Source organism: Macrotis lagotis, chromosome 2 (genome assembly GCF_037893015.1).
Source record: "Macrotis lagotis isolate mMagLag1 chromosome 2, bilby.v1.9.chrom.fasta, whole genome shotgun sequence".
In the NCBI taxonomy this organism is placed as follows: domain Eukaryota; kingdom Metazoa; phylum Chordata; class Mammalia; order Peramelemorphia; family Peramelidae; genus Macrotis; species Macrotis lagotis.
The window spans coordinates 99085293-99112438 of NC_133659.1; the positions used below are offsets into that span (position 1 = coordinate 99085293).

The 27146-nt window shown below is 36.8% G+C and overlaps 1 long non-coding RNA gene across 6 annotated transcripts in view; it reads left to right on the top strand.

Moving 5' to 3' along the window:
- The window catches only part of LOC141512940 (uncharacterized), a 129057-nt gene that overhangs the window by 78930 nt on the left and 22981 nt on the right, over positions 1-27146 (top strand). For all 6 annotated transcript variants that reach the window (XR_012475645.1, XR_012475639.1, XR_012475641.1 and 3 more), the window contains one exon: positions 1565-1703. This is a non-coding gene — a long non-coding RNA (uncharacterized LOC141512940). The remainder of the gene's footprint in view (positions 1-1564; positions 1704-27146) is intronic.

Genomic DNA, 27146 nt, shown 5'->3' on the forward strand with positions numbered 1-27146 from the left:
TGCACATTTTAAAAGATAAAGATGTTTAAACAATCTCAAGAAAATTTTCTATTACTACTACTCATAACTAACATCTTATCTATCTGTAAATAGATATAGAGACACATATCTCTCTATATATAGCATTTTATGATGGCAAAGGGTTTTTCATATGCTATTTTTTTTATTTGACCATAACAATTCCTGTGAAGTAGATGCATTACCCCATTTTACAGATAAGGAAACTGAAATTGAGAAAGGCCAATCAATGTGCATTTATTAAGTGTTTATACCAGACACTGCTAGAATACTGGGGTAAGTGAAATGTCCAGAGTCGCATCACTGAGGTAGAATTGGAACTCGGGGCTTTGGTACTACAAAACCCAACACTCTATCCACTGAGCCAGTGCCACAATTTCAAAGGCCTGAGGACAAAAAAGGATGCATGCTCTAGTTCATTATCAAGAAAATTGAAGTGATTTTAAGGAGAAAAGAAAAAGTAAAGTTGGGTGACTTTTTTTGTAGTCAGTCAATAAGCATTTGTTTATTACATACCTTGTATGCATGGAGATGCATAGAAAGGCAAAAGAGGATCTCACAGTGTAAAGGGACAGCATGTAAAGAATTAGGTACCAACAAGATGCATGCAAGATATGCATCACGGTGGAGGGAAGGAAGGTCCTAAGGTTTGGGAGGAGTGGGATTGGCTTTGGACAGAAGGTGGAATGTTATGTTAGTTAAACTTCCAAGGAAACTGGGAAAGCCAGGAAGCAGCGGTGAGGTCTGGGGGACAGCTAGTAAAAATGCTGAGTGTGAAGACAGATTGTCTTGTGTCACATGGCAGGGAGCAAGTTGTAAGAGGACTGGAAAGATAGGGAGGAGTTGGGTGATAAAGAAGTTAAAAAACCAAACAATTTTATTTTTGGTCCAAAGATAATGGGGAGCCATTGCATAGAAGGGAGCAACATGATGAGAGCTATATTATAAGAAGGTGGGTTTGACAGTTCAAGAGGGAGTGACTTGTGACCCGCAGACCAATCAGCGGCTATTGCAATCAGCCAGGTGTGTGGGTTGATGGAACATACCTAGGTGCTGCCAGAAGAGAGAAGAGGGCATCTTTGAGAAATGTAATGAAGGGCAATGAGGTGGAGCCATAGAGGACAGAGCTTTGAGTTTAGAGGCAGGAAAACTCATCCAACTGAGCTCAAATCTGACACTAACTAGCTATATGACCCTGGGCAAATCATTTAATCCTATTTGCCTCTTCCCTTATCTGTCACATGAGCTGGAGAAGGAAATGGCAAACCACTCCAGAAAACCCCTAAAAGGTTGGATATGACACAACAACAATAGCCAGAGCAAGAACAACTACTACTACTATTTCTATCACTCCTCCAGTTCTTCTCTTCTACTACTACTACTACTACTACTACTACTACTACTACCACCATATATATATATATAATCTATCTAAATCCAGCCCCTGAATACTGTACAATGACCATAGAACAGAGGTTTTAAATTGTCCATCTCAAAGTACTTAGACTTCATAACTTCATCTAATCCTTACATCTACCCTTGGCAGGAAGCATGGTGTGTAATAGATGAAGTTCCCTCGGACTTGGAGAGATTTGAGTTCAAATTCTGCCTCAAGATGACTATCAGCGCTGTGGCTATGGACAAGTCATTTAATCTCTTGGGATCCCAGGCAACTCCCTAAAACAGTAAGTTACACAGGAGTTACAGTTATCTGTGTGGATTGCAAACCAGAAATCCAGGAATGAATAAAATCCACAGATGAAGACCAAACAACCCAAACCTGTAGGATAGGGCACTATTACCCCTTCATTAGAGAATACTGGGACTTGTCCAAGGTCATCTGTTAGGTCAAGACTAGAACTAGAACCCAGAACTCCTGAATTCTACTTCAGGGATAAAGAAGGGCTCAAGAAGTATGAAAACAGATTGTGGTCCAAAAAGTTCTGGATTTTAAGTTGGCAGATTTGAACTGAAATCCCAGATCCTCCACTTATTGTATGACTTTAGACAAACCAAAACTTGGGTTTCAATTTCCTTAGCTATATAATGAGGCAATTGATCCAGCTGATCTTTAAGATTCCTCTAAGCATTAAATTCTATGATTATCTTGTTGAGTCTCTTATGTGTGGAAAAAAATTTTAAACATCAAATGAAGAGTTTGAATTAATTGGCTAAACTCAGGACATCAACCAAGAAATGCCTAATGGGAAAACAAAACAAAACAGAACAAAAAGTTACATGTGCTGACTGCTGGGGATGGTTCCTTGAGTAGTTTCATTCATTCAACAAGAATTTTTTTTATAATAGTATTTATTGGTCCAAAGATAATACACATTTTGAAATACATATTTTGAAATTTTTGCATTCATTTTTCCTAAAGAATTTATTACATGTTAGACTGTAGGGATTTAAAAGTAAAAAGGAAATAGTCCCAGCCCTCAAAGAGCATACATTCTATTGAAGGAAATCACATGTACAGAATGAGTACAAAAATATATAAAAGTAATTTCTAGAGGCATTGCTCTAGCCACATAAGGAACTGGTTGTTTCTTCAACCTCAGTCACCTTTCCTGAAGGTTATTTCCAGGTTGAGTACAAACTTTAATGTTAGCAAAACAGTTCATGGACTCTGTTTCCATTCCTAAAGTTTCCTTCTAATGACAGTGTGTATGTGTGTATATTTGTATGTGGTATGTGTGTATGTGTGTGTGGTGTATATGTATGTGTGTGTATGTGTGTATGTGAGAGAGAGAGAGAGAGAAAGAGAAATTTCCTGAGGCATCAAGACACACACACACACACACACACACACTTTTTGAAAAGTTTCAAATGCAAAGCCTTTATATGTTCTGTCCTTCCCTGTTAGATAAAAGGAAAACCATGTTGGAAGCATTTAACAAATGCTGGTTCCTTTAACTTGCCAAGAATCCATTGCCTCCTAAAATCCCAAGCCTCAATGGGAATGAAAATCTTTGCTTTAACAGTCATCTAAATTGTTTCCATGTCTATAGTTTTAAAAGTTGGATCTTAAGAAAATTGCTTTGATATTAATGTAAAGGATGGAGGGAGAACTTGGCAGGAGGGAGGCTAATTACCAGTATATTACATCAGTTAGGGGACAATGAGAACCTGAACTAGGGTGGTGACAATGGGAACAGATGTAAGAGATACTATGGAAATAAAATAAATAAGTCTCACCAACTGATATAATATCCAGAGCTGGAAGGAACCTTAGAGGTCATCTAGTCCAACCTCCTTATTTTACTCATGAGGAAACTGAGGCCAGGGAGGTTAAGTGAAACTGTACAGGATGATTTGATATGTCGAGAAAAAACAGAGATTTGCCATGCATGGATCTCGGGGTGGCTAGGTGGTGCAGTGGATAGAGCACTGGCCCTGGAGTCAGGAGGACCTGAGTTCAAATCTGCCCTCAGTCACTTAATAATTACCTAGCTGTGTGGCCTTGGGCAAGCCACTTAACCCCATTGCCTTGTAAAAAACTAAAAAAAAGTGCATGGATCTGATCATATCACTTTCCCTACTCAAAACTTCTTATATGTTCCCATTGATTCACAAACAAAAAACAAATTCCTTGACCTGGCATTCAAGGTCCTCTATAATATTCCAACTTAGCTCTCTGGACTTAGCATAATACTATCCCATTTTGTGCACTCCCTACCCCTGCCAAACTGGATTATTATGTTTCATATACACAAATACACATTATATGCTTTTATATAACTTTAAGGTTTGTGCTTTTCAAACATGATCTCACTTGCATAGGCTTGGGTTCTGTTTCTCTTGTGTTAAAGAGGAAATTCTTGCTCTGGTGTTATCCCCTCCATGAAGTGGCTCCTGTTTTCCCTCCAACTGCATGTGACTCCACCTCCCCTTTTGAATCTCTCCTGCCACTCATGACTCACCTGCTCAGACCGCATCCATGTCATACATCTCTGCAGAGAATAGTCAAAAATAAAATAAATATAAATAACAAATAAATAAAAGAAGGGGTACTGACTTAAAAAAAGGTTATTAGCTAGGGATGGTGACCTGTGCCTGAAGGCTCCCTAATCATATACTAATTGGCATGTATTTATCTATGGAGGATTTTCATCTTTTTCCTTGATTATCAGCTCCTCCAAGAGGTCAGAGGCTGCGTTTTTGGAAGGTTTTCATCTTTGCCTCCTCATTGCTTAGCAGTGAGTCCAATTGAATCAATGGTATGGAACCAAATGAAGAAAATCCTGAAGAAGATATGAATAGCTTTACCATTTCAGTCCAAACTTCCTGAGGTCCAGTGCAAAATGATGGGTTTGGAGGGCAAAGACCAGGATATTTTTTTTTGTTTGTTGAAGAAGAGAAGTACCCATGTTTATCAGAATATTGTTTTATTATTTCCCATGTAAACACAAGAGCCACATTGTGTAATGAATAGAGAGCTGTCCTGGAAACCAGTAAGATCCAGGTTCAAGCTCACCTCTGACACACAAATGCCACTTCTCAGTGGTATCAAACTCTCACAGATGCTCACAAACAGTACAAAAGGATTCCTGATGGTTGCATAGTGATGTACAAAATTACATTTATTTTTTAAATAATAAATCAACTTAATTAAAAATCAGAAATGACATTTTCATCTAATTTCATCTGTATTCACTCTGGGACACATGGGTTGGGAAGATTTGTGTTTGATATCTTATTTTTTTATTAGTTTTTTTTCAAGGCAATGGGGTTAAATGACTTGCCCAAGGCCACACAGCTAGGTAATTATTAAGTGAGGTCGAAGTTGAACCCAGGTCCTCCTGACTCCAGGGCCAGTACTCTATCCACTGCACCACCTAGCCACTCCTTTATTTTTTTGTTGTTGTTGATCTTTAGTCATGTCCAACTCCTCATGATGCCATTTGGAATTTTCTTGGCAAAAATACTGGTTTGATATTTTCTTCAGCTCATTTTATAGATGAGAAAACTGAAGCAAATAGGGTAAATTGACTTGCAAAGTCACACAGTATCTGAAGTCAAATTTGAACTCAGATCTTTAGTGACTAGGGTCAGAGCTTTATCCACTGCTCTATTCACCTGCTCTAGGAAAGACCCTGAATTTCAAAGAAAGTGCTGACTTAACATGATAGAGAAGCTAGTTCCCAACTGGGAGTTCGCCATAGCAATGAAATCATAGATCTAATCCCTATTCCTATCTAAAAGTGGGGAATGGAAAGCAGGAAGAGAAAAAAATGGGGATGGGGAAGATGGGAAGAGAAGAGCCAATAGGTGTGTGCCCCTGAGTGGACTCAACTTTTTCTCTAGTGTCATCACAGAACTGCAGCCCAGGATTGATCAGCCTATTTACAGAGTGCCTTTGTTTCTTTGGTTTCTCTGAAATCACCTAGATAGTGATGAGTAACAACTGACTATTCAGCTGGATTGTGAAACAGCAGCTTAGGTTAGCCTTGCCCTTAACTGGTGGACAGAACTACTAATCTTTGGATAGTGCAGACTGTCTGGTATAGGCATAAAATAGAAATGATCAGACTGTGAGACCTCTTCACAAGCATCCTTGATGACTGCACAGATGCCTTTTCTATCTGTACATGGGGATTATAGCCATAATCAACATCCCCAAACTGACATTCAATTCTTATAAAATTCAGATGGCTTCACCATTTGCTCAAATATTGCCCTGAACTGTTTTATGCTTGGAATTGTAGGTATTTCTAGTGTATTCTTACATAATGGGAGTTCTTTTTTTTAAATTCTTTTGGATTTTTGCAAGGCAATAGGGTTGCAATAGACTTGCCCAAGGTCACATAGTAAGCCAGTATTAAGTGTCTGAGGCTCCTGGTTACATGTAAAAAACAAGATTTAACATTTAACATGGATGGGGAGGGAATACATCTCTATTTTTTTTAAGGTTTTTGCAAGGCAATGGGGTTAAGTGACTTGCCCAAGGCCACACAGCTAGGTAATTATTGTCTGAGGCTGCATTTGAACTTGGGTACTCTTGATTCCAGGGCTGGTGTTCTATCCACTGTGCCACCTAGCCGCCCCAGAAAATACATCTATATTTCAATGAAATGCATTTAAAAACATCAATAAGGTCTACCAGCTTGCCAAAGGTATCCATGACCTCCAAAAAAGTCAAATCTGCCTCCACCCCGCAGCAGGAAATAGAACATTAAATCTGGAGTCGGAGTCATAGATAAATGCTCTTATGTGACTCTGGAAAGTCACTTTCCCTATCTGACCTCATTTCATAAGATCTAAGAACTTGAGACAAAAGAGATGGCAAAGGTCCTTGAGTCTTATTCGTTGTACAGGTGAGGAAATGGGCTTCGGAGATCAAGGGAATTGCCTAGTGTCACTGGGAGGATTTGATCCTCTGACTGTAGGACCAGTGATCTTCCAATTGCACACCCATACCTCCTCTGTAAATCGAAAGAGCAGGACTGGACAGCCTCTAAATCCTATACTTATATGCCTGCCAAATCATGACCGGCACTCAGAACCTTAAAGTATTCCATTAGTGACCCAAAGCCGCTCTTTTCTTTCATAAGACTCAGCTAATTTTGTTCCTGGAGGCAGAGGGGAAAAGGGGGGGGGGGGAGTCTAGCCTTGTGTTCCTTAGATAACAGCTGCCTAGTTGGAGGACAGGATGAGGTAGAAGCTATCCCAGTGAACATGGGAAGTGCACCCCAGGTCAGATCCCTACCTGAGCACCCCCTGGAGCTGCAGAGGGCTTTCTTGGTGGGAGGCTGAGTAGATAAGGACCCCACAATAGCAGCAATGTTCTCCATATTTCCACATGTAGGAAGGGTAGGGGGTGGGGGCTGGGGAGAGAACACAAACAGTTCCACCCAGAGGTAGAGACAAAAGATGACCCTCCCAAAGGAGCCCAGCATGATAAGTAGCCACTGGGAGAATCTCTGCACTGCGCTCCGATCCGTCAGATAGGCAGGAGACTTATTAGCTTAGCCCTGAACCTCCTACTTAATGTGGGACCAGTGGTGATAGTTAACAGACCCTGGCTAAGGTGACAAGCTTGGGACCTGCTTGAGGAAATCCAATTGAAAAGCAGCCAAGAGGAACAACAAGCTAGAAACAGATGTTCCGGCTACTAGGATGTGCACGCGTTTAACCTGAATACGTGCGGGCACGGTGTGCTGGGGGGGGGGGGGGGGGGGGGGGGGGGGGGGGGGGGGATCATTATTTTCTAAACACTCCCCCCCACCCTTTTATCTTCCCCACCCTTATAGATATTGTCAAGTTCAATTAGCTGCAATGGTTTTGCTAAATTTTAAATATCATTTTTAAGGTAACATGTCACAATGAGAACAGTAACCAAAAAGAACTTGAAGGGTGTGATAGATCTACTAAAATGTTTCAGCCAAAAGCTCCTCTCAGAATCCGGTCTCACTATAGGTCTAATGATCTGAAATAAAATGTTAAGAAAAGGCCTAATTACTGGAGAGAACATTATCATTATAACAAGATGTTAAAAATCGTGTTTTTCTTTCCCTTCCCTCTTTCCTTTTCTTTCTTCCTTTTCTTTTTCTTTCTTTCCTTCTCTTAGCTTCCTTCCTCTTCCTCTTTCTCATTCTCGTTTTCTCCCTTCCTCTTTCTCATTTTCTTCCTCTCTTTCCTCTTTCCTTCCTCTTTCTCATTTTCTTTCTCTTTCCTCTTTCTTTCCTTCCTCTTTCTCATTTTCTTTCTTTCTTTCCTTTCTCTTTTTTTCTCTTTTGAGATTTCATAGACAAGAATACACCAATACCAGCAGGCAGGGAAGGAAGGCAAACATGTCAGATCAACTAATTAAACCTGAATGAGAGTTAGGTCTTTCCCACCATGGCAATATGTTGTGTCCATTAAGGAGCATTACCCTGTACAGCAAGATGACTCTGGTGTTCACTAATGGGATTTATAAGAGGAGAGACATGTCTCCTAGTTGATTTTTCTGGAAAGAAAAAAGACTTCAAGCAAAATGCATGTATAAAATTGTTGAAACTATATGTGGAAAAACCATGATAAATAAGAGAAAATAAAAATCATACATGACAGAAGAATGCCTACATCAGACTTCACCTGCATATATTTGTGACCAAAGCAGAGAAAAGCCACAGAGCATTTTCACTGGTAACAGTAAAGTTGTTTTTGTTTCATCAGATCTAATTCAACCCATGTGGTGAGGGAAGGTCAGTAAATTCATATTTTCTTTAAAATGTTCAATTAGATCATTCAGTACTGGAGTTTGTATGATCATCCTGAGTGGAAATTTATGGGAGTATTTATGAAGAGGATTATCTTGAGGAATGCAGAGCTTTTAAAATCCAAGAACAGCAGCAAAAATAAATTAATCAGGAATCCAAAACTAATTTATACATGAATCACTGACAAAAGAGGTAAAAAGGTTCAGGGAAATATCAATTTACAAATAAATTTGACTATACAATCTCCAAAAATACTTTGACTGGGACAAAGCCATTTTTTTTCTTATTAAAACAGTCTTTCCCCCCACTTCAAAAAATCAAAGCAGGAAATCAAAAACTCTTCTATGAATTCCCAGGGCCAGCTCCAGGGTGAGGAGGTGGGGAAAAGTATTCTTGCTCCAGTGAAATGTAAGTAATGGACATAAAATGATCTTGAGATTTATCTGCTCTACTCCAGTTCAGGGGGTGGAGTCTCCCCCCCACCCCAATCTATTTCCATGAATTCTAAATTGTCAACACTTAGGGTTAATGATACCCATCTTGTGGCTGTCATCAATAGCTGAGGGGAAAGGAGTCTTAGCCAGATAATACTGTGGGAAAACTTTGTTTTTTGAATTTAGGATATGTTTTCAGCTTGTGTTTTTAAAATATGGTTGAGTAATAATGAAAGCTTGCTTTCCCCAACAGGTGAATTTAAGTCTCCAAGTGAGCATTACAATTTTTTTTTTGGGTGGGGGGTTAGGTTTTTGCAAGGCAAATGGGGTTAAGTGTCTTGCCCAAGGCCACACAGCTAGGTAATTATTAAGTGTCTGAGACTGGATTTGAACCCAGGTACTCCTGACTCCAAGGCTGGTGCTTTATCCACTAGGCCACCTAGCTGCCCCTGAACATTACAGTTTAAGGAGTACCTAGTGAGAAGATTCTATCAATCAATCAAGGTGATGTTTTTTGTTCTGAATGGAGAAAACCAAGAATAAATTTAAATATGTCTCATTCAGATGAAGAAACAAAAACTGTACTTAAAAAAAAAGAAAAACTACTTTAAGAGATTGGGAAGGAGGGAAGGAAGGAAGGAGGGAGGGAGGAAAGGAAGAAAAAGGAGGAAGGGAGAGAATGAAGGAAGGTGGGAGGGGGAGCAAAAGAGAAAGGAAAGAAAAGAAAGAAGGAAGAAAAACTATTTTCTCAACTAAGATAAAAATTTTTTGAAAGTATTTTTCTTGAAAAGAAAACAAATAACACTATTGATTTTAGGATAAATTGTCATTGATGCAGCTAAGCAAAAGAAAAAATACTGTTAAATATTTTAAAGAAGAAATTTGGTAGGGAGTGAGAAAGCACTGGACCTGGAGTTCCAAGTGCTATTTTGGATGGTAGACCTGTTCCTCACTAGCCAAGTGACCCTAGGCCAAATCCTTAATTTCTCTGAGCTATAGTAACTTGTAAAATGAAGATAATTCCACTACCTCATGGAGTTATCATGAGGATCAACTGAGACAATGTATGTGAAACCCTAAAGCTATTGGTAAATTTAAAATGTTTTACTGTTGACTAGTATACAAATGAAAAGCAATTATAATTTAATACAGTAAAAAGAGAAGAGTTATTTCATTGCATTCATATTTAAATTGCAAAAGAGCAAAAAGCTCAACAACGTGATATGCTCCTACTTTATCATGCAGTAAGCTAGTGTCTATATATAAATCAGGAACATGGCACTATGTAAAATATCCCCTTCATTGCCAGTATACTAAAGAGTTCTCTAAGTCCAAGGTAGGAGAGTCAAGCTAGGAAACCTGAATTCAAGTTCCAGTTCTTAAGAAGCACTACCCTATAATTTTTTTTTTTAGTTTTTGCAAGGCAAAAACTAACGGGGTTAAGTGACTTGCCCAAGGTCACACAGCTAGGTAATAAGTGTCTGAGGCCGGATTTGAACCCAGGTACTCCTGACTCCAGGGCCGGTGTTCTAACCACTGCACCACCTAGCTGCCCCTTACCCTATAGTCTTGAGTAAATTATTTTCCCTCCTTGGAATCTTAGTTCTCTCATCTGTAAAGTGGGAAAGTGTGTGTGTGTGTGGTGGTGGTGGGGGAGCTAGATTCAACAAACACTTTTAATTCTAATGGTCTAACAGTTGTGTTCTTAATATTAGGTCTATAAGCTTGTTTGTTTAATATTTTGATAACTATATTTCAATATAATTGATTTTCTTTGTGAACCTAAGTATTTTAAGTCTTTAAAAATATTACTTTAAAAAGAGTAATAGGCTTCACCAGACTACTGAAGGTTGTCTGTGATATACAGACAAGTTAAGAATCTTTGATATAAAAAAAAAAGAATCTTTGATATATTCTAGTTCTAAGACTGAGTACTGGGCCTCAGAATGAATTGGTGATTTTAAGATTCTCAAAGTAATGTGGAAAGGATATGTCAGGGGTAAGGCAGAACCCAGTGGAAGCTTGCATTGGCCACCCTGAACGCGAGTACAGAGAAGAATGGAAAGACTTCTAAGAAATGATGCTAAGTGAAATAAAGAGTCCAGAAAACTACATAAACCACATCAATATATATGAAAAGAAGGGTGGCTAGGTGGTACAGTGGATAGAGCACCGGCCCTGGAGTCAGGAGTACCTGAGTTCAAATCCAACCTCAAAATACTTACTAATTACCTAGCTGTATGGCCTTGGGCAAGCCACTTAACTCCATTGCCTTGCAAAAAACCTAAAAAAAAAATTGTATATGAAAAGAGCCACCACCACAAAACAATTGAAACTGAAGATGCACAATTATGAAGACCAAGGTTGGCCATTATTTGAAGGGTGAACACACAAATTGTGGCCCATGAATGTAATGGATTATTATTGTGTTGAGAAATAATGAACAAAGTGAAATAACCACTATCACAAAACAAAAAATAACTGAAAGTTGTGAAATCATGAAGATTAAGCTTGACCCCAAAGAAGAGAGAAGAGGACACCCCTCAAACCCTGTGACCCTTGCATTGTCACATTTTTTGGTATTGATTGGTTCTGTTTATTTTTTCCCCTCTAAATGTTAGTTGGTTAGGCTCTGGGGGAGGAGGAAAAAAATAATTGAAGAGAGAGAGAGTAATGTATAAACAAAGTTCTTTTTTTTTTAAAGTCTATTACTATAGTCATTGAAAGCTAATGAGGGCCTAAAGTAGGGTGCAGGAAGTGTGACTGAAGAGAAGGGGATGGTTGCAATATATGTGGTATAAGTAGAATTTAAAACATTTGACAACTGATGGACTATGAGGAGTGAGGGAGAGAAAAGAGTAAAGAATTACTCCATGGTTTTTTACTGGGGGGATCAAAAATGATAATGTCCTCACAGAAACAGGGAAGAAGAAGAATCTGTTTTTCTTTTTGGAGGGGGTCTATGGGTATGGTGGGAAAGGGGTTAGAAGTAAAATAAATTCTTCAGTTAGATTCCTATCAAAATGCTGATGGGGAATCCAGATAATGATTATAGAAATAATTTAGGAAATATTCAATCTAAATATTACAAGTCAAAATTCCTACTGGAGATATTGTTTGATTTAATTATTTACTTGTCTAAACTCTTTACTTTATCTTATAGAGACAAACATTAGCAGTTCCTCCTTAAAAATAAAAAAATAAGACAATGAATCATTAAAGTCACATGAGCTTGACTGCTCTGATTGCATTCTTATTCCTTTTCATATGATTTTCACTTTTCTTCTTGTAAAACACTGGATTTACTGCTGGGCCCATCTCTTTCCTGTTACCCTCCTAAAGAGAAAATTACTTCTTTTAGAAGATTTGCTTGTGCAAGCGTAAAAGCTTTGCAGCTCTCTGAGCAGCTCCACATCCACATCAGACTTGGCCATGCTGATTTGGCACTTTGGATCTACCTGTTCCAGGGAGATGCCATTGGGTGGGGATTTTTCTCTTAAATTCTGCTTACACAAGTCAACAAAAATGGTCTTTGTTTAATCACCTCTTTCACCTTTTATTTTGTTTCCATCATATGCTGCAGTTTCCCAAACATTATTAGAGCATTGATAATAAATTATGTGAACAATCAACAAATCTATGCAGGTAATAAGAGGAAGAAGGGAATGTTAGAATATACTTACTAGAAGAGCATACTGCTCTTGAAATAGCTCTGAGGTCAGAGGACATGGGTTCAAATCCTACCTTTGACCCTTATATTCCATGTGACATTGGGAAATTTATTTAATCCCCTTGGACCAAGTTTCTTCATCATTATGACAAAGAATTTGGACTAGATGATCTCTGTGGTTCCTTCTGGTACTATATCTATTACTCTGCAAATTATGGTTTGGGGTCTATACTATATTATTTTTCTTTGCTTTTTGCTATTCCCAAATGATGAAATAATAGGATTTTTAGAGCCACAAGGATCTTAGATCTCTAAGATCTTAGATCATCTATTTCACCACTTAATTTTATTATTTATTAATTCAATTATTTCTTATTGATAATAGTACTTTTCCCAACTACTTGTTAAAACATGTAAAAAATTTTGACTTGTTTTTAAAAATTTGAGTTTCAAATTCCCTCTCTCTTTCAGATGGCAAACAATTTGATATAATTTATTCATGTTCAGTTATGTAAAACACATTTACATATTATTCATGTTGTGAAAGAAAATACAGATAAAATAATAGAATAAAGAGAAAAATAGTATGCTTTCATCTTCATTTAGACTCCATCAAATCCTTTTCAGGAAGTAGATAGTATTTTTTTGTCATGAGTCCTTTGGAATTGTCTTGGATACTTGTATTTCTGAGAATAGCTAAGTCATTCATAATGACTAATTTTAACAAAAATTGAGGACTAGAAGGGGAAAACCTACAGAATGTACTTGGCAGACTAGGGATAGGAGCCAATGTTGGATTAAAACTTCCTGGGACTTCTAGACATTAAGCCCCAGAAACAGGTTCTTTATAGTTTGTCATTTTAAAATCTATTTTATCACAGTAAAGTCTTTTACTATTGATATCAATAATTATGCCACTTAAGTATAAGGTCTCAGATAGTGAGAAAGGCATTGCTATGCGAGGCTTTGGAGATACAAAGATCAAATGAAAGTGCTTGTCCTCTGAGCTTACAACATTAGATACATGATAGGGCGTTTCCCATTTCTCTCTGAATTTCTATCTGTGACTTTTGTATCTTTTTTTACTCCTCCTGCAGATGCTGCATTTATGTATAGAAGAATATATCCAGGTTTATAAGAGATTGCTTTTTTAATTGGCATTTTATTTTATTTCTCCAATTACATGTTATAAAAAAATTTCAACATTCATCCACATGTATATACATATTTTTTAGTTATATAATTTCTTTCCACTATCCTTTCCCACCCCTCTCCCCTCAGTAGCAGTCAGGTGAATATTGCACATACATATTTGTGTTTAACATGTTTACAGATTAGTCATTTCTGGTATGAAGAATTAGGATTAAGGGAAAAGAAGGAAAACCATGAGATAGTAAAGAAATACAAAAGAAACTTTTTTTTTAAAGTGACTAGAGTGTTCTTCAGATTCTGTGTGGTTTTTTTTTATTTAGTTATGTTTTGTTTTTCTTCCTCTGGATGGAAATAACATTGTCCATAGCTGGTCTAATAGGGTTGTCGAGTTCTCTGAACTGCTGAGAGAAGCTGCATCCATCAAGGTTGATTAACTCACAACGTTATTGTTAACGTTTACAATGTCCTCTTGTTCTGCTTCCTTTGCTCAGGGTCAGTTTCTGTAATTCATTCCATACTTTTCTAGATTTCAACCATTTATGGTTCAATTATAGAACAATAGCTCTCCATAACATTCATAAACCATAACTATTCAACCATTCCCCAATTGATAGGCATCCCCTCAATTTCCATTTTTTTTTTTTGCCTCTACAAAAAGGGCTGCTATGAATATTTTGGAACATGTGGGATTTTCTCATTTTTTAGGATTCCTTCTGGATATAGGTCTAGAATTGGAATTGCTGGGTAAAAGGGTATGATCATGTTATTGCTCTTTGGGCATAGTTCCATATTGCTCTCCAGTTCACAACTCCACCAACAATGCATTAATGTTCTTAACCTCCCACAATCTCTCCAACATCGTTTTCCCTTTTTGTCATCTTAGCCAATCTGATAGGTGTGAGGTGATAACTCAGAGTTGTTTTAAATTGCAATTCTCTGATGAATAATAATTTGGAGCATTTTTTCCATATGATTTAATATATATATATATATATAATTTCTTCATTTGAAAACTCTGTTCGTATCCTTTGACCATTTATCAATTGGGGAATGACTTGTAACCTTATAGATATGATGCAATTTCATATATATATATATATATATATATATAATATATATGTATTAGAAATGAGAACTTTATCAAAAACCCTAGCTGTGAAAATTGTTTCCCAGCTAATTTGGGCAACATTGGTTTTATTAGTGTAAACCCTTTTTAATTTAATATAATCAAAATCATCCATTTTGTGATTTATAATGTACTCTATTTCTTGCTTGGTCATAAATTTATCTCCTTTCCATTGATCAGAGTATTTCTTGGTCTAAATCCTGTACTTGCTTTAATCTTATTTTGGTATAAGGTATGAGATGGAGGTCTATGCCTAGCTTTTTTGATACCATTTTTTCCCCAACAGTTTTTTTTTAGGTTTTTGCAAGGCAATGGGGTTAAGTGACTTGCTCAAGGTCACCCAGATAGGTAATTATTAAGTGACTGAAGCGGGATTTGAACTTAGGTCCTCCTGACTCCAGGGCCAGTGCTCTCTCCACTGTGACACCTAGCCGCCCCCTTTCCCAACAATTTTTGTCAAACACTAAGTTCTTATCCCAGAAGCTAATATTTGTAAAACAGTTGATTCCTATAATTATTTACTATTGTTTCTTTTGAACCTATCCTAATCTACTGATCCATTACTCTATTCTTAACCAGTACCAGACAGTTTTGATGACCATGGCTTTTAGATACTTTTAGATAGGTAGAACTAGGCATCTTCCTTTTTTAAATCATCAGTTCGCTTGATATTCTTGATCTTTTATTGCTCCAGATGAATTTTGTTACTATTTTTTCTAGTTTGATAAAATAGTTATTTGGTAGTTTGTTTGGTATGGCTCCGAATAAATAATTTAATTTGGGTAGAATTGTCATTTTTATTATATTAGCTCAACCTAACCATGAGCAATTGACATTTTTCCAATTGTTTAGATCTGATTTTGTTTGAGTGAGAAGTGCTTTATAATTATGTTCATACAATTTCTGGGTTTGTCTTGGGAGGTATTTAGTGTTGACTGTAGTTACTTTATTTTTTTTTTGCAAGGCAAATGGGGTTAAGTGGCTTGCCCAAGGCCACACAGCTAGGTAATAATTAAGTGTCTGAGATCGGCTCTGAACCCAGGTACTCCTGACTCCAAGGCTGGTGCTTTATCCACTGCGCCATCTAGCCACCCCTGACTGTAGTTACTTTAAATGGAATTAGAGAATGCTATGTTTTTGCTATTCTATTTTTTAACTATGTCATTTTGATTAATATTTTGCTTTCATTTAATTGTGTCTTGTAAATGATAATTGAAATGATAATTATAAATGATAACTGAAAGGGAAACATATTGGTAGAGGCTCTTGAGTTCTGGTTTTAGATTCAAAAAGCGCCTTGAATCTGGAATGGTTGTGTCCCCTGGGAACTCAACCCATGAATGTGAATTGAAGATGGGAGTGGGCAATGGCCAAATTATGCTATACCATTAATATAAATGTTTTTATTTTTTAGAACAAAATAAGGAAAACTGCAGCTTACTTTAGAAGTGACAAAATTATATTCATTATAAGTTGGATATGTAAACAAATATAAAATCAATGAGGAAATTCAGAAATATTGATAATCATTAACTGAAATTAAAATCTTTTGTTTTCTGGAAATATCATATTCCAACCCCTCCTCTTCTTTTAAATGGTAGTTGCTAAGCCTTGTGGTTCCATGATACAGCTGTCCCTTCACATCACAGGGTTTGGGCATGTTCCTGCAACCTGGAAAGTTCATGTAAAATTTTTTGACCCTTCCTTTGTACTAGAAAAGGAGCCTGAAATTTTTTAATGGAGTATTTACAATATCTTATTGGGTTAATATTATATAATACTATACATATTTTTTGTATATCTGAATTTCTAAACATATTTTATGCATATCTGAATTTCTAAATTTCTGTGTTGTCTGCTGGCCTTCATGTGTCATCTGTGGCTTCTGCAAAACTCCCCCAAATTAGAGAGCACAGGGAAAAAATGGAGTTTTCCTTAAAAATGATAAGTAGTATCTATCTAAAAGCATCAGCAAGCACTATATGTAATAGGAATAAACTAGAAGCATTCCCAAGAAGACCAGGGGTGGAACAAAGATGCTCTTACCCAATAGTATACTAGAAATGTTAGCTTTAGCAAAAAGAGAAGAAAAAGAAATTGAAAGAATTAGCATAGGCAATGAGGAAAAAAAATTATCTTGCTGAAGTTGGTATGATGGTGTACTTAGAGAAACCTGGAGAACCAACTAAAAAACTACTTTAAAAAATTAACAACTTCAGCAAAGTTGCAGGATATAAAATAAGTCCACATAAATCATCAACATTTCTATATTTTATCAGCAAATCCCAGCAGCAGGACATAGATAGAAATTCCCCAAATTCACATTTAATTTCTTATGCTTATTGCTTAATATCTTAAGCATACTATATCAAAACCACAATGGGGAAATTTGTGTTGTGGAAGGGATAATTGAATTTGAACATTCATTTTTTTCTTTTTTCTTTTTTTTTAAGTTTTTTTTTTTTGCAAGGCAATGGGGTTAAGTGGTTTGCCCAAGGCCACACAGCTAGGTAATTATTAAGTATCTGAGGCCGGATTTGAACTCAGGTATTCCTGACTCCAGGGCCTGTGCTCTATCCACTGTGCCACCTAGCCACCCCTGGACAATTGAATTTGAATAGTTTCTTTCTGGCTCCTTGAAATATTTTCACTTTGACCTGAGAACTCGGAGATTTGGCTGTAATATTCCTAAGAGTTTTTTTCTTCAAAAATTTTTATTGAGGAGCTACTGGGTGGCGTAGTGGATGAAGCACCGGTCCTGGAGTCAGGAGTACCTGGGTTCAAATCCGGTTTCAGACACTTAATAATTACCTAGTTGTGTGGCCTTGGGCAAGCCACTTAACCCTGTTTGCCTTGCAAAAACCTAAAAAAAAATTTTATTGATAGGATTTGTTGTTACATTACCCAATTTCTTCTAGTACCACTCACCACTCCACATAACAAAGATGATATTTAGAGGGGGAAAAAGGAATGAAGAGAAAATGAACTCGTAACAAAACTTTAAGTAACAATTTTTGAGGTTTTGTAACTTGTTTTATTTGATTATTTGATACATCATAAAGTAATATTAGTTTTATATTTTTATCCTTGTCTCTAATATGACTTTCTTTTTATGAATTGGGTTTTTTTAAAAAATTAATCTTCCTTAAAGATATTATTCTTTCTTAAGATACCTTTGCTTAATCTATTTTAAGAAAACCCTATTTCCATAAATTCTGTTCTCTTCAGCCTTAAATTCCTCTTTCCATTCATTCAATCACCAATTGATAAATGATCAAAAAACATGAACAGGTAGCCCTTAGAAATCAAAGCTATCAATAATTAGATGAAAAAAATGTTCTGTATTACTGATTAGTATCACCTCACACTTGATCACAGGAAAGGAAAAGTGACAAATTCTGGAGGGATGTAGAAATATAGAGGCACCAATGCATTGCTGGTGGAGTTTTGAACTGATCCAGTCATTCTGGAGGATAACCCAGAGCCAGGTCTGTATCCCAAAGAGAACAAAGAAAAAAGAATAGGACCTATATGTACAAAAATATCCACAGCAACACCTTTGCGTAACAACTGCAAATTTAGGGGATGCCAATCAATTGTAGAATGGCAGAAAAACTTGGGAAGACATGTACCTAAAGTGAGCAGAATTAGCAGTATACTGTACACAGAAACAGCAATGTTTCATAATGATAGTCAACTATGAAAATCTTAATTAACTACTCTGATCAATATAATGAACCAAGACAATTCCAAAGGACTTAGGTTGAAAAATGCTCCATACCCCAGCCTCTAGAGAGAACTGATGAACTAGTGCATTTGAAAGAATACTGGTTTTTCATTTTCATTTTTTTATCTCCCTGTCCCTCAACATGGCAAATACAAAATGTTTTGAGTGACTTCACAGATACAACGAGAATCATATTGCTCGCCTTCTCAATGGGTGGGGAGGGAGAGAATCCCTCAAAATAAAAAGGAATGCTATGAATAAATAGTTAAATATATATTCTTCCATTCTCCCTACCCAATAAATCATCCTTTCTCCTATATTTTGGAGTTTACTTACCCTTTTTATTCTTTTTCATTTAATTCTCCCTCTTTTTTTCTTTCTCCAATGGTTGATTCAAGTCCTCCCTTTTCTCCTTTAACTTATTTTGCTTTTTTTCTAAAAAGGATTTCTTTAACTTTGTTATCTTCATTCATTTTCTTTTCTGTGTATTCTAAACTTTTATTCTTTCATTCATGATTCTTATCTGTCTTTATTTCTTCTTTAGTCTATTTTCCTCATAAAAGTAAAGGTTTTCCTCTTTTGCTTCTTTGAAGAGATTTCAAGTTTTTCAATTCTGTCAATTATTTCTCCTGTACAGGGTTATAGATTCTTCTTTGAAGATTCTTATTTCTCTCTTGCATCATTTGGCAACATCTTGCTATAATTTAACACTCTCTTTGGAATTCAACATTTTTGCTGCCTCATCAAGTGTTGCTTCATTTTGTTGCTTTATCTTGTGTTTACACAGAGATTTCTGGGCTTGTTTAGATGCCATCATCCCTTCTGTGATTAATAGCTAACCTGTTGATTTATCTGCTTGCACTCAACTTTTTTTTTAGGTGTTTTTTTTTTTTGCGAGGCAGTGGGGTTAAGTGGCTTGCCCAAGGCCACACGGCTAGGTAATTATTAAGTGTCTGAGGTTGCATTTGAATTCAAGTACTCCTGACTCCAGGGCAGCGCTCTATCCACTGTGCCACCTAGCTGCCCCCAACTAGATTCTAATCTCCTTTCCTTTTGGTCTGGTGCAGTGCTCCACAGTTTAATAGCTGAGATGTCCCAGGCAGACCAAACTTCTGATTTCCTATATTTCCTCCACCTTTGTGGTCATTAATCACCAGTGTCCCACAATTCTATATTGTGACAGGATGCCTGATTTGGAAGCAGGGACACTTGGGAAAAACCAATTTCATCCCTCTGGGAGAACAGCAGCAGCTGAGCTAAAGATGGATGAGACTCTAGTGAATGCTCCAGGGACTCAGGTCTCCAAAAGATGCTCACTCTCACCTCCAGCAAAGGAGAATTCAGAGACACCCCCCCCCCCCAATGGGCTGGGGTGAGGAAGTGTGAGAGTTTTCTTTTTTAATTTTTAAGCAATTTCTGTAGTAACCTTCTGTACCTCTTTTTCCATTTGACCAATTCTGCTTTAATTCTGAGATTATATAACTTGTTTCCTTAATTCAACCTCTTAACTTCCTATGTATAATTGACAATGCCTTAATTTTTTTTAATGAACAAATTATCTATTTTATCTCCCTTTTAATCCTTCCACCCCAAATCAAAAAACAAAACTCTTGTAACAGATATGCTTAAAATTATATTCAAGCAAAAAAATTCTCACATTGACCATGTCTGAAAAATGTATGTCTCATTCTATTCTCTGAGTTCATCACCTCTCTGTCAGAAATTGTGATTGATTATTTACTTAATAGTCCTCAAATCTCTAAAAGTTGTTTGTCTTAATGATATTGTTTTTATTGCACAAATTGTTCTCCTGGCTTTCATTTAATTTTGCATCAATTCATGAAATTCTTTCTAGGCTTCTCTGAAACCTCTTTTTTCATTTCTTTTGGTACAATAATATTCTATTGCGTTCACTTACCACAATTCCTCAACTAATGAATACTTCCTTATTTATAGTTATTTGCCATAATAAAAAAGATATACTATAAATATTTTTGTACATCTGGATCCTTCTCTCTCCCCCTCTTTTTAAAAATTTTGTTTTTATTTTAAGGCAATGGGGTTAAGAGTGACTTGCTCAAGGTCACAGAGCTAGGCAATTAATAAGTGTCTGAGTCTGGATTTGAACTCAGGTCCTCCTGACTCCAGGGCTGGTGCTCTATCCACTGTGCCACCTAGCTGCCCTGCCCTCCCCCTTTCTTAAAAAAAAATCTCTCTTTGGGATAAAGGTCTAGAAGCTCCTCAAGGCTTCTTCAGTACTGGGTACTTATCAGGTGACCAATAAATACTTGTCCAAAGAATGAATGAGCAAATATCCTCCCTCCCTCCCCAAAATAAATCCAGAACTATTTGTTCATAGTAGGACAGAGCTAGGGGATTCATTGCAGAATACTCCATCTAATGCTAATCTGAAGAGGCTGGTTAAAAATTTCCATTGAAATTCCAGTCTGCTTTGGAGGAATTTTGGACTAAATTGGTTCCCTCCACATATGGTTGCACTTTTTCATTCAGCTAAATTCACCACATGTTTCCTAAGCCTATGGACAAGACACTTGGCTAAGCATGAGGGTAATAAAAATATAAATAGGGTTCAATCTATTCTCTGAAGGATCTGATAGTCTAGTAAAGAAGATAAAACATGCAAGTAACTATAAGACAAGGGGGAAAGAAAGGAACAATTTATTAAATTCTATGTTCCAATCACTGTGCTAAGCACTTTACAAGTATGATTTCATTTGCTCTTCACAACTCTGGTCATAATCACATTATGACATAATTACAAAATTCCCCATTTTACAATTGAGGAAACTGAGGCAGACAGAGGTTAAATGACTTGCCCAGTTTACACAGGAGGCATCTGAGACTGGATTTGAAGTTAGAGTCCTTCTAACTCCATGCCAGCACCCCACTCACTGTGCCACCTATCTGGCTAGAAGACAGAAGGATATGCTGCAGAACAGCTATTCTCCTAGCTCTGTGCCATCCTACAAGTCTCCAGAAATGCCTCTCCTATCTTTATTGTCTCTCAGTTCCTTATCTTCCATTAGGACTTGGCTTAGTGACCAGCTCCAATCTAAAGCTTTCCCTTAAGCACTCGACTGTTAATTAGCTCTTCTACAAAAAAAATAAATAAATAAAAGCCTAAGAGTAGAGAACTAGCAGGAAAGACCTGGATTAAGGTCCTGGCTGGGCAAGTCATGTAACCTCTCAGTGCTCTAAGAGTTCTCTTAGTTTTCTAATACTATCAGAGAAGATGCAGACCTGCATTAGTAGAATTAAGTTTCCTCACCTGGAAGTTTCTTCTGCCAGTGAAATCATAGGACCCTTGTTTATTCATTTTTTCAATCACATCCAACATTTTGTAACCCCATTTGGAGTTTTCTTGGCAATGATAATGGAGTGCATTGCTCTTTCCCTCTATCATCTCATTTTGCAGATGAGGAAACTGAGGTAAATATGGTTAAGTAACTTACACACTACTAAGAGTCTGAGATCAGATTTGAATTCATGAAAATGACCCTTAACTTCAGGCCAGTACTCTATCCACTGGACGACCTAGCTTCCAAAGGACCTTTACCAATCATAAATTATTTTGTACTGATCTATGTATTTGTTGTATGGCTCCAAGTAGACTGTAGGGTCCCTGAGGGCAAGGACTATTTGGAGCCTTATACATACTAGACACATATTTGTTGAATTCAGTATGAGAGGTATATGGAGACATTACAATCGGTTGGGGGTGATCAGAAAAGATTGCTAGGGGAAGTAGTGATTGAGTTACATAATGAGGGACAGGTAGGATGTCCACAGATAGATAGTAGAGACATTAACATCAAATTTTTATAGATTCCACCAAGTTCTCCAAGATCATGGCTTAGCTGTGAATTCTGTACAGGGGTCATGGACTTCACAAAGCAAGAAGAGTCAAGCATCCATCTCAATCAAAATTCTTTATTGACTATCACTCATTAGGCTTTATAATGGGGGCTCTGGTATATGCTGAAAAGTCATTTGTTCTATTGTATATCCCTAGGGGAAAGAATATACCCAGTTTTGTTTTAAGATGAGAGAAAAGCCTTTCTCTTTCCTGTTGGCTCTTTCCCTGAAGATCAGTAACTTTTCAAATAAAGTTTCCAGTCAGTCATCTGTCAATAACAGCAGTCTTGAGGATGGCCAACACAAGTCAAGATACAAATTGAAAATAAACATTAGACTTTATGGCATGAAGAGTCCAAGAGTTATTGTTGCCATATTACCATTTTTCCTATAAGAAGCCCTTTTCTTTCTTCTCTATCTCCTGCCTCAAGGACTGAACCTTTCTCTTTCTTTTCTATTCTCTTTCTTCCTTCTTTCTCTCTTGAACTATTCCTTTCTTTTCTAATTCTCCATTTCCTTTATCTGCTCACTTTTGATTTATCCAATTTTCCATATATGTGTATATATATATATATATATATATATATATATATATATATACACATTTCCTTCACTTCCTTTCTCTTTCATTTCCTTACTCTCTATACTTACTTTCTTTTATATATCTCTTCTGTCTTTCCTTTCTCTCTCTTTTTTTTTTTAGGTTTTTCAAGGCAAATGCGGTTAAGTGGCTTGCCCAAGGCCACACAGCTAGGTAATCATTAAGTGTCTGAGGCCAGATTTGAACCCAGGTATTCCTGACTCCAAGGCTAGTGCTCTATCCACTGCGCCACCTAGCCACCCCCTTTCTCTCTTTTTTTAAATATACATCATCTTATTTCTCTATTTGGTCTCCCTTTTCTCTTTTTTTCTCCCCCTCTATCCTTTGTCTGTCTCTGTCTGTCTGTCTGTCTGTCTGTCTGTCTGTCTCTCTCTCTCTCTCTCTCTCTCTCCTTTCAGTTGGTGGCATAATAAGCTCCCATGGGTTCCATTATCATCTCTGTGCCAATGACTCTCAGACCTATACAAATAACCAAAACCAAATTCTCCAAGCTCTAGTCCCACATCATGTACATATTACAGACTCATCATGACCAAAAGTTTAATTTGGCATGTAAAGCATTCCACAAACCGCCCCTTCATATTTTCCTAATCATGTTATACAAATCACCCCTTACTCCTGACCCATAATGCTCCCTGTATCTTTGTACTTGCCAAATCTCTTGCCTGGAATGAACTCCATCCCACTTCCTGATCTTTCTTCATGGACTTTGTTTTGGTGAAAGAGAACACCCCTGGTTTGAGAAAAAAGTTGCTTTCTTCCTCTCAGTAGACTAGTGGGGAACTATGGTAGACTCTTTGATTATTTTGTTTAAATGTTTATTTTATTATAAGAAATGGTTCAATGAATGTTTAGACATAATGAGTTTTGACTATTATTTTTTTCTTGTTGCTTTAAGGCATCAATAAAACAGAATGTAAGCCCTACAAAGCAGCCTCCTTTATTTTCAGTCTTTCCTGCATTTCTAAGATCTCACACACCAAAGAGAGACAGAAATGAGGAAGAGAGGGTTATAAGAACACTAATCACAGATTACATGCCAGTCACAATGTGTGGTGGTCTTTTAAAAGGTAAATACAGAGCTTGGTAGCATTTATTCTCTTGATAGGAGTTGGAAACCAGCTTTTTTTTTTATAAAGAAACTATGCCTGGAAGGTACCACTTGGGGCTTTCCTGTGGCCAACCCATTGAAATATCTTCTGGATTCAACTGGCTAGCATCCAGGAGCCCCAGGCAACTGCTTCTCAGAGTGTCAACCTTCTCTGACCTTTGAGGCTGAGAATGTTAGGGAGCACTATTCTACAAATAACCTATGGGTAGGTTTAAATGAGGGATGCAGAGGAAAGGGGGTGAAGGGAATTAGACATTTAACTAAGAGTAAATGGCAAATGAACTGCTTCATATGTTATTACATTTAAGGTGATTAAATTTTTCTTTCAATTTCCTGTTCCTAAATTGCATTTAGCCTTATATGCTGAGAATTAATTTTTCCATTCTGAGAAGGGAGATTAGGAATTAAAAGTAGACAGAGCCATGAGCAAGGTATTCTAAGACCAAAGTATTTGTTTGGTTTTAATTAATCCATTCTCCTAGACTTTAAGCATCAATCCAGGGAAGTAGGGGAAAAGACATGTTGGGAGATTATCTGCCAAGCCCTCCATTCCAAGTTGAAATTATTTTTCCCTAATTCATTGGAATTTTGACTCCATTGCTCCCCTAGATGCTGCACTTGAAAGACCTCCTTTCCATGGAGTCAGACCTCCAGAGTCCCCTGAATTATTTCTGTTTAATAAAGTTTTCATAAACTCAAGGGATCCTCCATTTAAAACTGAAATGACCTCAGAGCTATTCAAGTTCATCCCTTCAATTATTTTACAGATGAAGAAAGTGAGACAGGGAGAGTTTAAGTGACTTGCCCCATGCTTGGAATGCTTTCCCTCTTCATCTCTGTGCATAATCTTTTAAGTTCCAATTAAAGCCCCAATTAAAATCTCATCTCCAGGAAGTCTATTCCAACCCCTCAATTCTATCTAGTACCTTACCTCTCTTATTTATTTCCTATCTGTCTGTGTATAGCTTTTTGGGGTGTGTGTGTATATATACATATTATATATATACATGCATATATATACACATATATGTACATATATATGTATGTGTACATATACATATATAATGTTAGAGGGTGTTTTCTCATCCATGAGGTTGTTGGGGGGATTTGCCTTCTTTATTTTTGCCTTTTTTATTTTTAAATTTTGAGTTCCAGATTCTCTTCCTCCAACTCTTATCCCTCAACCAAAAAGGCAAACAATATATATCAATTGTACAGGTAAAACATATTTACATAGTTGCTATATTGCAAAAAGGAAAGAATAGAAAAGAACTTTTAAAAGATGAGAAAAATATCTTTCGAATTGCACTCAGCGTTTATCTCTCCAAGACTGGATGCTCCTTGAGGGCAAGGACTGTCTTTTGACTCAAATAGGGTCATGAAGAATCAGACAAGATTGAAATGACTAAACAAGAAAAAATCTGGAGTTTAGCACAGTATCTGACACATAAAATGTACTTAACAAATATTTATTGATCGATTGATTGATAGAGCTTGTAAGTGTCAGTGGCAGAAGCTGAATCCTATTCATCCTGCCTCCCAGTCCAGAACCCTAATTACTGCCATTCTCTTCCTTTAATCAGGCTTCCCCATGATGTATATTAAGCATTCTGCTTTTTGGTACCTCTTAGGCCTAAAGCTTCTCTATATATCTGAAGTTTCTTCATAGATCCCAACACCTCCCCCCCCGCCCAGCTTACTTTATTGGCAAATGTCTCACATCTCTACTTTGGACTTGTAAACATTTAATGCCTTTCACTCATTCATTCTCTATTCTCACTGACCCATCCATAATCCAATTATCCTTCATTATTATAAACTGAAGATCATATAGATACAGAGGTAGGAGATCTTAGGAAGATCTTATCAAATTCTCAATACTCCTATAGATGAAGAGACAACTGAGGAAAAGGATCTTGTCCTTAGAGAGTGAGGATAAGAGATGGAATCTGAAGTCCTCTGCCTGACTCTGAATTCAATGAGCTCTCCAATGTACCACACTGCCTCTCAGATTATTTTAGTGGGATAAATAAATGTATGACTAGGAGAAAGGGAGGCTTTAAAACTAGCAAAACATAACAAAACAAATACAAAGATATAGACACAGTCAAGTTTAAGTGAGAGAAGGCTCCTAAGACCTCATCTGAATACCCCAATTATTCTTAGCAATAGATGTTGTTCAGTTGTTTCGGTTCTGTCTGACCCTTCATGACCCCATTTGGAGTTTTTTGGCAGAGCTACTGGAGTAGTTTGCTATTTTATAGATGAAAAATTGAGGCAAAGAGTAAAGCAAGTTGCTATAATCACATAGCTAGTAATGTTCTGAAGTCAGATTCAAACTCAAGAAGATGAGTCTTCCTAACTCCAGGCCTGGTGCATCACCCACTGTGCCACCTAGTTGCCCCAGGTAATGGGGGTACTAGACAGAGTCTGTTGAAATTAACAGTTAATTGGAAAACCTAGTTCAGCATAGCTTTGGCATATCTGCTCTCTCCCTACCCATATTCTTTCTAGGAATGCTCAAATTACAAAATGAGGAAGAGCCCTCCCTATATAATTTGATTTGATCTTTAAAACTTGGTTTTTCATCTATTCTTGTTTTATCTATTAGCCCTTTTGGATAATGTCAATTCAATTAAATTTTACAGGCATTTTCTGATTCCTAGTGTTGAGAAAAGGACTAAGAAGGAAAAAAAAAGGTAGAACAAAATGAAGCTGGAGATATCTCCATAGCTAAACTGGAGGGAGGGAGGTATAACTAATACACAGAGTCATGAAATGAGGTTCAGATTGGAACTCAACAGAGTACAACTTTTCTGAACCCAAGTTTTCTGTGAAATGGGGATAATAAACCCCACCACAAAGGGTTATTGTGAAGATCAATAAGCAATGTAGAAAAAGAACTTGACAAACTATATTATGTTATTCTTTTTTCTTTTTAAAAATTTTCTTTTTTATATTCTTAATATTTTATTATTCCCCAATTACTTATAAAAACAAACTAACATTTGTTTTTTAAAATTTCAAGTTCTAAATTCTCTTTATTCCTCCTCCCTACTCCATTCCCTAAGATGGTAAGAAATTTAATGTAGGTTTTACATGCACTCATGTAAAACATTTTCCCATATTATATTGTGAAAGAAAACACAGAATATCAATTATTCTTATCAAAAGTTCAGGATGTTCTAGGTGAAGGGGTTTCTCCTTTGGATACAGTTTCTAAATCT